Source organism: Parus major, chromosome 3 (genome assembly GCF_001522545.3).
Source record: "Parus major isolate Abel chromosome 3, Parus_major1.1, whole genome shotgun sequence".
Lineage (NCBI taxonomy): Eukaryota > Metazoa > Chordata > Aves > Passeriformes > Paridae > Parus > Parus major.
Window position 1 is genome coordinate 68,770,391 of NC_031770.1, and position 13,856 is coordinate 68,784,246.

A 13,856-nucleotide genomic window follows, 5' to 3' on the forward strand; every position below is an offset into this window, starting at 1 on the left:
GCCCACAAATCTGAGGCAGACACACATGACTCTATCAGCAGGACCATATGTGTCTGCACAGATAGCAAAAGCCAGAGACTGACATAATTTAGCCAAATAAACAACTTCACATACAAGAAATGACATGTGGCAGAAGAGATCCGGGAAAGGACACAGTTTAAGCCTCCTAAATTTAGAGGCTATTTGCTTCAAATAAGAGAGCAGAGACAAGGGGCAACCCAATAGCCACAGATTCCTCTGCAACACCAATTTCTGTTAGGGAGATGTCAAAGTCAAGAAGGAGAAACCATACCCAAAGCAGAGGATATAGACTTCTTCAAAACTGATGCATCTAAATTAAGGATTTTTATATGTGTGAAAGGTCTTGGATAAATATTTGGGTAAGAATGGGAAAATGGATAGCAAAATCAGATCAGCAAGTAACAGGAGTAATGTGAAAATGTTTGGCGGGGTAAAGAGGGCAATAAATTATGAACCATCTGGTCCATAGAGATTGATGACAGACTGTCTGCCAGAGGGGCTAAGCAACTCTTTTTCCTGGATTGGGATAGGAGAAGAAGCACAAAGGCAAAGACTGAGACTCTTGCTCACTGGAGAAGTAGATTTTTAAAAACGCTCAGAGAAGGCAGGAGAGACTTCAAAGTAGACTGCAAAAGCTCAGGCTTCCTGGAACTACATGCCTTAAGCTGAAGGCTGTGCAGGCACCTGTGGCCATAACTGCCTTGAACAAAAGATGCAGCACTGCTGCTGGAGGGGTGGGAGGTGCCTGACCTTACCTGCCCAAGTCTCACTGCACCCTTCTTCTCAAGGGCCAGCAAGGATTTACTGCTTCCCCTGGGCTATGCAGGGGTCATAGAATCACACAATCCTCAGGGCTGGAAAATACTTAAGATCATCAAGTCCACTAACCTAAACCCAGCACGTTCAGCACTAAACCATGTCCCCAAGTGCCACATCCGTACATTTTTTAAACTCTTCCAGGGGTGGTGATTCCACCACTTTCTTGGGCAGCCTGACCAACTTTTCAGTGAACAAAACGGGTCAGTGTACACCAGAGCATCAAGCTGCAACAGACACGCTCCCCAGTGTGGATGCATCCCTTCTCCCTGCCCAAAAATGCCCACTGAGGCTCACTGACCATAGCTCTGATGAGAAGCACTCAGGGACCTCAAGTCCTGTTGGCCACTGATGACAGTGCCCCCATGAAAAAGTTTTCTCCAATCAAAATATGATTTATGATTATAGTAACAGAGGTAGGTAGCGTAATGTCTTCTAAAACTGACTCAAAAGAGGGTATTTGTCTCTCCTAGGTTGGTCCCATGCCAATACATATTCCAGGAGCTGCTGAGAAGCTGCGATTCCTGCAAACTTAAAGACAGTCTGATCCCGGTGAGTGGCTCTCAAACAACTGCCTACTTTCTGCCTGAAGAGTTTTTTTAACTCTTGGCATTTCCTTTGATCTGTTCCTCCTTAATGCTGGCAAAAAAAAACCTGAAGCTGAGAAGGTAGCATCTTCCCAGTTAATAGCTTCAGCATTGTACCTTAATCCCTCCTGAGGCACCTTCCCAAAGTTATTTTACCAGCAGCTGCTGTCTTGCCTGCCTGGTTGTTTTTAAAACTACTTTGATACCAAACCAACAATACACACATCCCTGAAGCAACCATCCCAGTGCTGGGGCACACACCCTCTCCATCCCCAGCTGGAGAAGCATGGCGTGCTGGGGATAGAGGGCAAGGAAGAGAGGGACAAGTTCCACTGTGCACCTTTAGGCATTCTGGATGTCCAAGCTGGGAGCTGAGGCAAGTGAGGCATCCTGACACTTGAGGCTTCTTTCAGAGGCCCCAAGATCAGAACTTCCCTGCTGCTCATGTGAGGCGCAGAGACATCTGAAGCTACACCATAATGATTTTCTCCTCTCTTCCTAAAGATATTTTTTGAGTTTCTCTCTTCATTGCTGGGATTACAAGTTCTGTGCAAATTGTTCTCATCTTTGCATACTCAGAGAAATAAACCAGATCATAATAATAGCATATTAAAAAGCAGAAATTTATCTCAAGACCATGGTGTTTCTCTTAAGGTGACTGGAGGCAAACACTTATGCCCCAAATGATGGGGAAGGCAGGCAGGCAGAAAGGTATGGGAAAAGGAATTAGTAGTAGAAACAACATGATAATGCATCTCTACCAACAAGAGTTGCAGAGTTGTCTACAGACTTTCTTCCTGCCCTTCTCAAATAAATGACTTGTAACAAACAATAAAGGTTTGTCTAACAATAAAACAGACAAAGCACTTAATATCCGTAATTTCAGCCTCAGAGAATAAACTAGTTAATCCTTCATTTTTAAAATTTCTTTTACTTCTAAAAAAGATCACTAGCTCCTCACTCTGGTGCTTCCACGGCAATTTAGCAGGCATCAAACGACAAGATATGACACTGATAAATCTCAGTCCAAAGGAGAAATCTGTCTACCCTGACTCAGAGGAGAAACTTTCCTGTTCAGCTCCCTCTTGAGAAAAGCCAGCATAAATAAATACAGTGCTTTTCCTACCTTCCTCATTTAGGAAAAAAACACCATCACCACCATGTGATACAGCCTCGAGACCACAGCTTTCTAGAAAGAAAGGTCAAGTGAAAGAGTTCTTCCTAAAGAGCTTGCCTGACTGCAGAAACAGGATAATGAGCAGGAGGATGAGTGCCTTTAATCACACATCACAGGTGGTTCTCCAGCATCCATGATGTTAACACGGACAGCAAAGGAGTGGGGAGGAAATACAGGGATGCTGTCACAGCTTTTATGTTGACCATACTTTTGCCTGACAGGTCCTGGAAAAGGCAAGGCCGCCTGGCCACCAACAACAGCCAGGTGTTGGACCAGGCCAATAAAAGCCCTCTATCTCCATTCCACCGAGGTGGAGACAAGACCAGGTAGAAGAGAAGGCAGGAAGCAGTGATCAACTGGAAAACTACCATGAACAAAAATCCAAGCACTACCACAAAAACATGAAAACCCAGGGAAAGAAAATTCTATGAAAATACTGTAATAGGTTACCTTTATGTGAATGACTCTTCATGCTCGCCTAGACTGAGTCACTCTGTGAAGTGCCTCGCGGTCCATCTGGCTGCCAACTCCTGGCTAAACTTGAACATCTTGTGACTGAAATGAATGCATCAAAGGCTAAGGCACTGCAAGGTAACAAGGTTTTCTTTGTCCAGTACTTCCAGATGCACCAGCGTTCCCCTTATGCTAACTCTCACATATCCTCTGGGTCTGTGTTTGGTATATTTCTGACTTTCAGAGACTGTAAAGAAAGGGTATACTTGAACTTTGCCTCTCACCTTAATTTCATGGACCTCTTCAATCCATCTCTGGCCATGAACCAGTGACAATATAGTTTTGGATGTGAAACTGTTTAAAATTTTTTGTTGCTCCACCGATTTTGCTACCACCTATTTTTCCAATACTGGAGAATGCAGGTGCTGCAGATAAATGCAGGCACAGAAACCACTCTAACACAATCTTGCAGAAAGTGAGACTGCACTGCTGGATACTGCACTTCCACAGTCTGACTTTCAACCCACTTACAGTTGTAGTGGAAGGGGGAAGGGGAAAAAAAAATTAAAATAAGTATTCCTTACATTCTCAGCTTTCCTCCCCAAATCAGGAACATACTCCTATCTCTTAGGTGGCAATATAACTTAAATAATCTTTCCTGCCCTTACTGAAACTATTTTTAAGCCAGTAGTCAGGTACAAAACAAACATCCCAGCTAATGCAATGTGTATTACTCAGTGATGATAAACACTATACACCCACCTAGACTTTTCACTTGATGTGGTTGGAAACTGCTATGTAAGGTGGAAAAAGTAAGGCAGGCGGCTTTATTTTTGGCATTTACTTAAGAGTTTAGGCTTACTGCAGGAGTACATTTACTCTGGCTCTGTGTGCTGCTTCCAGCCAACTGTGTAAAGATATTTAGTGGCTATTTTTTTGTCCTGAAGAAAGAGGTATCACCCCCCACCCCCACTGTGTCTCCTACTCCACCACACTGCCAGGCTGCAAGAAGGGAGCGCGCTGGGAGGGGACCTTCTCTTTCTCGTCTGACAGAGCAGAGCTCAGCAAGGTAAAGCTCTGTCTAGCCAACAAAGCTCTTTACCACGAATATCCTTATTAAACACAGCCTTATCAGAGACCAGTTTCTGCAGTCTGAAGCAGTCAGGAATTAACTCTGTCAATATAAAATTTCAAGCCAGGATTAGAGCCCAGACCCAAGGGGATGTGAGCAAGCGTCCAAGCCACAACAGAGCTGCCTGAGTGTGCTCCCACCATGTCAGGGGGCTGCCCAAGGGGCTGGGGCTCAGGCTGTGCACCCACCACTCAATGGTACCGCAGTGCCCCAAAGGGCTCACTCCCCAGGCTGATGCTGGAACTTGTCCGTCTAGCAGGATGGAAGGGAAAGGCTCTGCCAGTGCTTCCAAAAGAGGACAGGCTGAGGGAAGACCCTGGTCCAGCACCATCACCTGTGTGCAGAGGGCATGAAAAGCCAGCCTGGAAGGGACAGACAGCACTTCACACGTGTAGCCCAGGACTGTCAGCATGGGAGGTTCACCAGCACTTCCCAAAAGGGAGCCACCATTCAGCAAGGTGCATGGCCAAGACACAAACTCATTCAATATACTCCTTTGTCAGCCTCTGGCTCTAATCCTTGCTCAAAGGATCAGGCTGTGTCTCCTGCCTTATCCACAAGACAAAGCTGTCTATATCCCCGACACAGCCCTCAGGGCTGTGGGACCAACGCTGCCTGCCTTCGCTCCAGGGCGAGCTTGCTCCGCTGGCACGGCACAGCCTGGAACAGCTGGCAGGAGGTGTGAGCTTTGCCCCACAACTCCATGAGTAAAGGCCTTAATGGTGACCTTGATTCTCCTGCTGAATATTGAAAGCTGGCAATGCTATTGATGGAGACTCCGTGAAGCATGTTTATAGTACTCAGCTAATAAGGCAGCAGTGAGGCTATCGTGCCCTGTCATTAGCAATCCCAGTGAGAGAGTCTTCACGCTGCCCTTTCTTACAGAATACCTGTACACCTCCCACTAAGGTAGAAGTATATTTCAGTGCATGCCTAAACTACAGCAATTTTTAAACTCTTTCCCTGAGCTTATTTTACAGCAGTTACTAAATGGTTAAGCTCATTATTGAGTCCAAATATGAACACGGGGAAAATACTTCCATTGCTTTTGGCACAGAGTAAGTGCAAAAGTTGCCTTTCTGCTTGACTAAAAGCTTGAAAAGCAAACAATGCACACACAGCACACATTGTTCAAGAAGGGAGTGCAAACAAGCCTAAAAGCAGATTAACTTTGAAGGTGTTGTGCAGGCGAAAAGCAGGCAGCAGCTACTGTTCCCAGCCCAGCACCCCAGGCAGTGGGTGCAGAACCCAGCACCAACTGGGATCCTGACCATTAATCACCCCATCAACACTGGGAAAGTTGAAGCTGCACCTCAGAAAACAAGCAACTATTAAAAGAAATTTTAAAAAAATATTAAAAATAGGTACACTCCTAAGAGCTTTAACAAGACAAGGCCTTCACCCCCAAAAAGCACACTCCTTGTTTTAAGACTTATTCATCCTTTTCTAAACAAAATGAAGAAGCTTTCAGCGAGCCAAAACCTGTGGGGAGATTTTCAGTCACCAGAGGCAGTAGCACATGCCTTGATTCCTACTCAAATCAGCAGAAATCAGGTGCCTAACCCATCTGCGCCTCTGAAATCCGCTCAGTAACAGCTTAATGCCACAAAAGGGAGAAGCAAACGAGTTTTGTCTATAGGCTGCTTCTCAAACAAAAAATACAAATTGCATGTGACAGGCTGCTGCACAAGTTTGACTGTATGTGTCTACGTGCAAGTGGAAGAGCTAATGGAGAAGTATGCCAGCTTCAGAAGGGCATATTGCTGCCAGTCATTTTTAATAAAAAATACAATACAATACAATAAAATGAAATGAAATAGCATTCCAGAGATCCTGTAGGCCCCATTATGCAAGACCATTTGATCTGAGCAACCTGCAGTTTGGAAGTAGCATGCACCAGTGCCTGCCCATGGCCATGGACCCCATGGGCCACACAGCTCAATCATCAGAACTGGACTTGCCAGGTACAGAGCACCAACAAGACTTCCAGTCCACTGTTCTAAGAGCTAACCCCAGCCAACCCCAAATCTTCCTCTTTTCCTTTAAAGGCATTTACCTACACATCCCGATGCATCTGTTTAGAGCAGCATGACAACTCCATGGCTACAGCTGTGTAACAGACCTGCTGCCCAGGCCTGCCCCTGGACTGTCCCCCTGGATTTTCTGTGGACGATTAGGTGGCTGCAGGAATGTATAGTTTTCCACCCTTAGCAACTCCTTTGTCTAGGGAGCTGCCTGCCTACACACCGCTACACCACCATGATGCCACTCATGTTGGGCAGCACTGCTCCAAACAGGGTTCCCAGAGTCCACTTGTCTCTTTTTTATTCTTCATCACTTCTCTCTGTGCTCTGCATTGTGCCTCAGTGAGAATGGCAGCACCTTGGGAATTCACAGCCATGGCTTCAGATGAAATCAACCAAGCACTGCAAATTTAGTATTTTTTAAAAAATTATTCGTTCATCTTTCAAAAGCAGAGAAAGAGCACAATTCAAAATTTAAATCTAATCCTCCTTTGTCGGATGCCTGAACATCCCTACAAGGTTGAGAGGCAAGTCAGACACCAATGAATTCAAGTTCTCACCTGGATCTGCTAGCTTCCAAAAGGCTCTTCTGCTCATCACTTCACAGCACTGCAATTGAACCATCATCCCCCCCAATCCCATCCTTTATCTTCTGCAAATCTCCCTGGGTGATAAACAGTGAAGTTTGTAAACACACTGGCATTTTGATGTGGATTTTCAGTTCAAAAATATTCAAAGTGACATGCATTTAGCAATACTGGAGAAATCATATGCAGAAGATTACATCCTGGCACTAAGCATCTGGGGAGAAACATCCAGCAAGGTGTTGGGTGTGCTAATGTGAAATCAGTCTGTAAGGGCCAGCACCTCCCTCAGTTGTTTGCATTTAAAAGAGGCCATGGCTCTCAGAAGGACAAAGACAGACTCATAATTTCAATTCGATTCATGCACTTACTTCCTTCAGGTTCTTCTAAAATCAAATCCAGTGCTTACATCTATAATCATACCTAAGTTTTGAAATACCTTTCTCCTTTTGTGTGTGTACAAGTCTTTATTGGGGAAAATCTTTTATGTGGATGGTTAACTACAGTACTTAAGTATTTCTTGAAGTAAACAAAACTTAAGCTCATTTAGATTTAAGTAGGTGCTTGCCTGCTTGCTTTTCTGAAGGCAGTTGAACTTAATTACATGTCTACCATGTTTCTTCTAAACAAGGGCCCTTTGGACATCTAGCAATACTTTTTGTAGTTTGTTGGGTTTTTTTTCATCAAGATGTTCACACCACACTACAGAGTTTATAAACTCAGTTATATTTATATCCTTATAATATTCTCAGACTGGGATACGTGAGTACAGAATATACTTACTTGGAATACATTAATTCTCATATGAAGAAAACCATTTACACATACCCAGTTTCAGTACAAATTTAAGCAGTATACAATTAGTACTAATGGTTGGATATGCTGTTTTACTGTGTAATACACTGATCTTCTAAAACCTTGAATTGTAATGCTTAATAATCTGTCCCTAAACAAGGGTCTAAACTTGGCTTCTCCACTTATTTTGTCTTACAGTATTTGACTTGTTAATTATCTGCCCAAAAGCGGCACTCAAAGGAAAGTAAAATGTAAAGATCCACATTAAGATAGGCATATTTGTATTCATCTTGTTGGAAATCAGTAATGCTGACTTTCACATTCTAAGTAATGCTTAGATGAAAGACAGAAACTAAGTACTTTCCAATGAAATGTGTGGAAGTCCTTGACAGTGCCTTATATAAGATTTTTTTAAAAAAAGAAAAGGCACAAGCACAGCAGACGTTGAATGACCACTCTCATACACATCTCTGTCTAACTTCTCATCCAAGGAACTTGTACCTTGGACTTGTACAAGCATGCCACTTGTCCAGGGACAGTGACTAAGGTCAGCTCACTGGTTGTAACACACTCTGTTAAATTGCAGCTGCACCAGAGTGGAGATTTTATGCAGAAAAGGAAGCGGCTCTGCCCTTTTGCACATCTGCGACACAATGCACTATTAAGCAAAATTAACTGATTATGTAGCAAACATGGCAAAATGAAGCCCTGACTCCTCTGACAGTGCTATCTCCTTTTTAATGAGGCACAGAACAATCTGTTACCAGGGCTAGTGCTGCAGACAGTGTTTACGGTAATGGGTCCCAGCTCATGTATTTTTTTTAATAGTTCAGTAGGTACTGCAGATGCCAGAGGTACCATACATTAACTGCTGAGCCTACAGGGGCACAATGTGCAGCCATGTCACTGGTTATTAACAAACTTGTACAAAGGGCCTCCAACAGTTTAATATGTTTAATAACATCTATTCTAGTTGTCCCAATCTGTTCCTCCAGCTTGCCTTACTAACACTTGGTCCAATGTGTTCACACCTGTATGGCTCATCCTCCTCCATTACCTGGAACTTTCCTTGCCCTCAAGTATGTTGTGCTGGCCATGCCAAACTTACCAGGCTTTTGTAAGCCAAGAAGCAGCTGAAGAACATTGCTAGGAAACCCTACAGGCAACTGCAGAATCAGCTGAACTGTGTACAAAATAGGCCACTTCTGCATTATCAAATGCATTTAGTGCAATTACAATCACCAGAGAAATGAAAAAATACAGTAAAGAACAGAGAAGGAGGGCAGGCCATCAATAGCAAGTGTGAAGTCCTGTTCTTTCACAAGAGAATGCCATCATCAGGCCATCCTCCCTGGTAAAATAACAGTCTTTAAATTGGACATGGTTTTTATCACATTATTAAAGGCTGCAAGAGGGCATATTTAGGTTTTTCAGTAATGTGATGAATATTGGAAGCAAGAGCATGGAATAAAGGAATAAAATCTATAACAGCACTCTCTGGAAAGGAACCAGATAGGAGCTGCTACCTGTGCAAGAAGCCCACTGCCTTTCCACAAAGCCTCCTCATCACTTGTGACTTCTCAGAATTGCACATTGCAAAGGGGAAGAATGCACTTTGCAGGGCTTTTAGCCCATGAGATAGAGTAAAAAGTAGTTTTCAATTCCCAGTTCTTGAGAGGCATCTCTGAAAGACTGTCTCCAGAATTTTTTCCCCAGTGACCATCAACACCAGCTCTTCTGCCAGGATATCCTGCTTAAAATTCCCATCCTGCTTAAAATTTAGACCCAACTAACTCTAATGAACAGCTCTCACTAAAGTGAGGCTGATCCTCTAAAAAGCCAGAAAGTCTTGTATTTAACGCACCCTGACATGTGAATGTCCTGCATTAACGGAGCAGGGTGACACAGAACACAAAGAAAAATGCTTTAGTGAGGATCCCTTCCTGCACAAAGCAGTCCACAAGCTACACTACTTCCCTTTGCAGACAGAATCACCTGCAATCCACAAGCTACACTACTTCCCTTTGCAGACAGAATCACCTGCAATCCATTACGGCCTTGAGCATTTTCATTATTTGAAATCACAAATGTAATCTAACACCTTTAAAAGTAATAAGGGCTCACCTTGGAAGTTTGGATTCAAACAATTTTGAGTGATGTGGCGTACCATGATGAGTACAACTCTTGCTGTGTAGTATGCAGACTGACAGGAAAGCATCACAAGGTAGGGGGTATTCCATGTCAATCAAATTTTTTCATGTCAATTATCAAATTATTTCATGTCAGTCAAAATCACTCTCCTCTCTGTTCTTAGGGCACACTCCAGACAGACCATATGCACCATATTTGTCAAGTACTGAAAACAAGACACCCATTTTGTTTGCTGCATGGTTTCTTGTGCAAGGTGAATGCTTTCATCATCTAAACATGTGGGTTTCATAAATGCAAAAAATCTAAAGTGAGAACAAAACTATTCTGATTACTTGGTTGTTCTCTGTACCTCACTTGAGAAATACAGATTGTAAGATTACATACAGGATAGCACTGATGCAGAGGGATTGTGACACCACACCAAACCATACCGAGACTAATTCCTCCATCTCCTCCTAATCCCTCTGAGAATGCAGGATATTTACTTCTATTATCACCATCGTTCCACTTCCCAGCCCTGACTGCTGGTTACTGTAGTACAGTATGTACTCTTCAGAGTTGCTGAGTCAAAGAAAAAACAGCCCAAGTAATTAGAAAACAAACAAAAATAGACTTTTCATTCTGTCCCTCCCTTCCTCCTTAAATAAAGCAACATCACAGACCGTGAATCATATTGTGGCCATCATATGACCATATCAAAAGCCTTGTATTTGTTATTTATTTTGCTGGGCACGCAGACATGATAAAAATGTTTTACTGAGAGCTAGTAGTCATAAAGTACAGTGAGACAATCATTTATCTTTGCATGCAAGGGATCTCAAGATGTAGATTGCTGTTCACAAACCACAGATTTTCTGGAGGAGGGAATATTAACTAGAGAGAAGTCATGTCATACGTTTGATCCTAATATTTGTTGGCTTAGGAGCAGCATTGCTGTGTGGGACTTCTTCAATTTTAAAATGTACCTGCTGATACTGAAACTAAATGTCTTTTTACAAGACAATCAACAAATACAATATGTTATGTATATATTATGTAATATGCTCTTTCTCTCTTTGTGCCTCAGTTTGGACCTAACACATAAACTGGACCCCTTAAAGCTTCACTTGCGCTGAAACTTAAGGCTAACAATGTCTAAGCATCCCAAGCAGTACATGAACAACAGTCACCATTTAAGTAACACCAGAAAAACTGGAATCAATTTACAGTAAGTTTCCAAAACCAGCATCTAACAGCCTTAAAGCCTCTAAGGGACACAAGAATGCCTACTTCCAGGTAGAGCTATGCTGTGGCTGTGTTGAAAGGCAGGGGAAGAATGGAAAATGCACTCACATCAGCCAACCACTGCCACTGTATTTCTCTCTAAAGAAAGCAAATCACTGAATTATCAACTGTAAATGACTTCTGGGTCACAGAAGGCAGTGGAAGGGTTGAAATCTTGAACTACAGCTGCTGACGCCTAGTGTCTTTATCTCCCTGCTCCCTATGGTTTCTCAAAGGATGAATGACCTGCCTGCAATGAATTATGCCTGATCTTCCAGACAGGGTATACACTAAGTCATTAAGTCATCTAAGAGTATAACCCCCCCAAGGGAATTACCAAATGAATGTGAAATCCTGTCCTGCTCTTAGCCCTTGTGACAGACTTCTCCATGCTTCTGATGCAGGCATCTTTCAGGAGCAAGAATGGGGCTTGAATTGGTGTGGCTAATTGTTTTCTGATATTCACATTTTCTGCTTCTAAGGCCGCAAAGTTAGAATAGTAATAACAGTCATTTCCTTCAGAGGAAGGGAAAACACAACCCCTCTCTGACCACCAAGATTTCTAAACCCCAATGTACCAGCTAAGACAAGCAGTTAGCATGAGACTAGCAGACAGCTTACGGCTATCATATTTGTGTTGGACATAATGGGTTTTGTCCAGATGAAAGGGTATGCTTCTTCTGAAGAGCAGCACATTTTTTTAATTAAAAGAAATTGATTTAGTGACAGCATTTACAATTGGGTATCTGACAAGCCCACTGACCTTCACACAAATATACAAATGACTGAAGCTTGATGCGTTCAGAGAAACGAATTCTCGCTTGAAACCACAAACACTGAAATCACTGACTGCTGCAGAACCCAAGGAACCCCCTCTAAAGCAGAGCGCATCAAAGACGACTTAGGGTAAAGACTGGTCTGCACAGTGGACCTTTCCATATAACACTTCATGAAGTCAGGGGGATAAATAACATGTTTAAATAGAGACAAAAAAGCATGTCTGACAAAGGCTCACCCATACTTTATTACAGCCTGGCAAAGCTTTAGCTCACCACTTGCCTGAGATGCTGTATTTACAGTCGCTACTCCCATTGCTCCTTGTACTGAGTAAGTTGTGCAGTAGTTACATATCTTCTTTCAAGTGTTCTCAGTGCCCACACAAAAGAAAGGGTGCTCAGCAGCACCCTTAATAAGAAGAGACATACTAGCACCTCCAGACAGCTCTAAACAGTTTGGCACCCAGCCTCTAAAGCTGTTTTCAAGGGGCTGTTGCTCAGGTTTGTTTTTAGTTTCCCATTATCTGCAGCCAGGGTAATGAACACCCTAGGAGGTGTTTCCTTGGAAGTGGTGGTGTGACAGCCTCTGTGTTCCATCCTGGCCAAACAGCAACCAAATCTGAGTTTTACTGGGAAGGAAAATAAGCAGGATTCTCCGTGAAAGAACAAACCCGTCGGAATGGAAATCTGCACCTTTGCAAAAGGGTAACAACAACCTCTAACCTTCTGCCTGGTGATGCCTACAAAATACATGAATGAATGATGCTCAGCACCATTTCAGCATCCCCTTCTAAATTTAAAATTATAGATTAAAAATAATAATAATTTTTTAAAAGCTCAGTTTTCTTTATTTACAAGGTTTACCGAATGAAAACCTCCCAGTCCGGTCAACCTGATAGGTTTCTCTGAATGTTACCAGATAAAAAATAAAACCTAATCCTTGCTTGAATGTTCCTGGGACAGGGCCAGGATATTTATATCTTCCCAGGGCAAAATTCAAACTAGGCCTTGTGCTGTGCCAAGAAAAGTCCTGCTAGGACAAGGAAAGAGGAAATTGCTCCAGTTTCCATGTGGACATCAGAAAACTTTGTCTGGAAAATAGAAGATGCCACACAGATGGTCAGAGAGCAACCAGACTTCCTTTAGAAAGCTACACACAACACTATTCTCAAAACTTTTTTTTTTTGGAGGATGGCTCAGGCTTGTTGTTCTTCTGTGTGTGTTTTGGTTTACTTTTTTTTTTTTAATCAGGACCTTCTACATGAATAAAAAGCAATCTAAGTGATCTAAGTTTCTTCTTCAATCAGTATGTCATGCCCAGAGACATACTGGGCACCTCCACAAGTGTGAGTTTAATCTTATCTCCCTATCCATACTGGTTTATATAAGGACTTAGGGGTTTTTTTCTCTTATGTAATACCTATTTTTTCACACTATACCTCCAGCCACTACCATAAACAAGGAATTCAACTGCATGATGGTGAAAAGTTTTCACTAACAGACCAGCTTCTAAGCCTGCAAGCAGTCTGCTAAAGGAAAAATAAAAGCAACAGATTTTCAGTTTTAGTGGACAAGGACAACAAGGGCTCCCTTGTTAGCTTCTATTTATGGTCCCACAGCAGATGACCTGAATCTCCTCCATACTCATCCCCCTCTACAGAGCCTATAGCTTAGATTATTCACTTCTTAATGAAAACACCACCTGCCAGATGGACAAGAGAATAATTACATTACACTTACATTATTAAAATACATACGAGTCCTGTTTGCTGTGCACAGAGCAGGGCTATACATCTGGATCTGTGTACAGTAGAAAGACTTCTAGAAATGGGATTTTCCTCACTGTATTTTTTGGTAATAAAGATCAGCATCTGATTCTTGGAGTAATAAGCTGCCTTTCTTATCATCTGAGCTGGCTGGGTTTTGTAGGCCAGGGTTCAACTACTGCATCCACAACACGCTGGCATTCCCACCTGAAACCCCAAACAGAATGAAGGAGACATCACCAGGAACTACACAGAAGGACGGAGATCTAATGGGAGTCAAATAGAGGTAGGGACCTTATCTGAACTTGATA

General features: G+C 42.7%; 1 protein-coding gene and 1 long non-coding RNA gene across 3 annotated transcripts in view; one reads left to right on the forward strand and one right to left on the reverse strand.

The window, feature by feature from the left end:
• FOXO3 (forkhead box O3) overlaps positions 1-13,856 on the reverse strand; it is an 87,599-nt gene that overhangs the window by 33,617 nt on the left and 40,126 nt on the right. The window lies entirely within an intron of this gene.
• Positions 36-13,662, forward strand: LOC107201326. 2 transcript variants are annotated; one of them, XR_001520114.3, is made up of 4 exons: positions 36-380; positions 1,311-1,389; positions 2,823-3,192; positions 10,807-13,662. It is a non-coding gene; the product is annotated as an uncharacterized LOC107201326 (long non-coding RNA). The 2 variants fall into 2 exon arrangements; XR_001520113.3 differs by lacking the exon at positions 10,807-13,662 and having other exon boundaries at positions 2,823-3,398.